The sequence below is a fragment of the Hipposideros armiger genome, unplaced genomic scaffold, assembly GCF_001890085.2.
Source record: "Hipposideros armiger isolate ML-2016 unplaced genomic scaffold, ASM189008v1 scaffold_380, whole genome shotgun sequence".
NCBI lineage: Eukaryota > Metazoa > Chordata > Mammalia > Chiroptera > Hipposideridae > Hipposideros > Hipposideros armiger.
Window position 1 is genome coordinate 990421 of NW_017731730.1, and position 2030 is coordinate 992450.

General features: G+C 48.7%; 1 pseudogene; it reads left to right on the top strand.

The window, feature by feature from the left end:
- The first annotated feature begins 457 nt into the window (after positions 1-457).
- LOC109393479 (glyceraldehyde-3-phosphate dehydrogenase-like) lies at positions 458-1483 on the top strand (annotated as a pseudogene).
- Positions 1484-2030: the final 547 nt, after the last annotated feature.

The window sequence follows — 2030 nt, forward strand, 5'->3', positions numbered from 1 at the left end:
TTTTGCTTGTTTGTCTTGTTGTTTTGTTTTGTTTTTTTGTGGATAGTGGTGAGTAGGCTCTGCTTTGTACAAAGCAGAGGCTTGGGGTGACAATAGTGAAGCTGAGAACTGACCCATGCCAGAGGGTGAGAGGCCTCAGTGGGCCCTGGGATAACATGGTGACAGCTATGGACCAGGTTGTCTCTTTCTTGTTCTTTCTGGAATCCCCAGGACCTAGCCCAGAGCTCCCAAAATGTTTCTTGTACCAATGAATGACAGCCAAAGAAGGCCATAAATATTATCTAGTCCAATTCCCTCTTTTTTTCTGTTTCTGTTTCTGTGTTGTTGATTAAAAAAATTTTATCCTAGGGTACATTTAATATTCCAACATGAAAATATAAATGTACAGTTTAAAAAATAACAATATGCTCTCTGCTTGTCCCGTTTGACAGCCATATCTTCCTGCACAGTGCCAGCACGACCCTGAGACACGATGGTGAAGGTCAGAGTGAACGGATTTGGCCTTATTGAATGCCTGGTCACCAGGGTTGCTTTTAACTCTGGCAAAGTAGATATTGTCACCATCAATGACCCCTTTATTTAACTCAACTACGTGGTCTACATGTTCCAGTATGATTCCACCATGGCAAGTTCAAAGGCCCAGTCAAGGCTGAGAATGGGAAGCTTGTCATCAATGGAAAGACCATTACCATCTTCCAGGAGCGAGATCCCGCCAACATCAAATGGGGTGATGCTGGTGCCGAGTATGTTGTGGGGTCCACTGGTGTCTTCCTTGGAGAAGGCAGGGGCTCACTTGAAGGATGGAGCCAAGAGGGTCATCATCTCTGCCCCTTCTGCAGATGCCCCCATGTTTGTGATGGGTGTGAACCATGAGAAGTATGACAAGTCCCTCAAGATTGTCAGCAATGCCTCCTGTACCACCAACTGCGTGGCCCCCCTGGCCAAGGTCATCCTTGAGAACTTCGGCATCGTGGAGAGATTCATGACCACAGTCCATGCCATCACTGCTACCCAGAAGACCGTGGATGGCCCCTCTGGGAAACTGTGGCGTGACGGCCGAGGGGCCGCCCAGAACATCATCCCTGCTTCTACTGGCGCTGCTAAGGCTGTGGGCAAGGTCATCCCTGAGCTGAACGGGAAGCTCACTGGCATGGCCTTCCGTGTCCCTACCCGCAATGTGTCGGCTGTGGATCTGACCTGCCGCCTGGAGGAAGCTGCCAAATACGATGAAATCAAGAAAGTGGTGCAGCAGGCATCAGAGGGCCCCCTCAAGAGCATTCTGGGCTATACTGAGGACCAGGGTGTTTCCTGCGACTTTAACAGTGATACCCACCCTCCCACCTTTGATGCTGGGGCTAGCATTGCCCTCAACGACCACTTCGTCAAGTTCATTTCCTGGTATGACAATGAATTTGGCTATAGCAACAGGGTGATGGACCTCATGGTCCACATGGCCTCCAAGGAGTAAAAGCCCCCTGGACCACCAGCCCCAGCAAGACGAAGTGAGGCCCTCAGCTACTGGGGAGTCCTTTTCCCAAATTGACCCCCCAACACACTGAGAATCTCCTGACCTCCAGTTTCCATCCCAGACCCCCTGAGAAGGGGAGGGGCTGAGAGCCCTACCTTGTCATGCACCATCAATAAAGTTGACTGTACCCAAAAACAAACAAACAAACAAACAAAAACAATAAAATGAACACCACTATACTCACCGTCCAAGTTGGGAAATAGAACATGAAAGTGCCTTCTAAGCCTCCCACGTACCTCTCCCCAGTCGTACCCACTTCCCACTCCCCGCTCAGAGATGAGTTGGCCAGACTTTATTATAAAGGCTTCCTGTTCTTTCCTTTGCAATTTTACCATAAATGTAAATAGCTCTGCCTATTTGAAACTTCATAGAAATGGAGTAATACCGGATGTATGTTTGTCTGGCCACTGCATCGTTATGGATGTTTGGGTTGATATGGGAATTTTGCTAATATGACCAGTCCTGCACATATGTCCTGGTGCACTAGGCAACTCTCCATCCA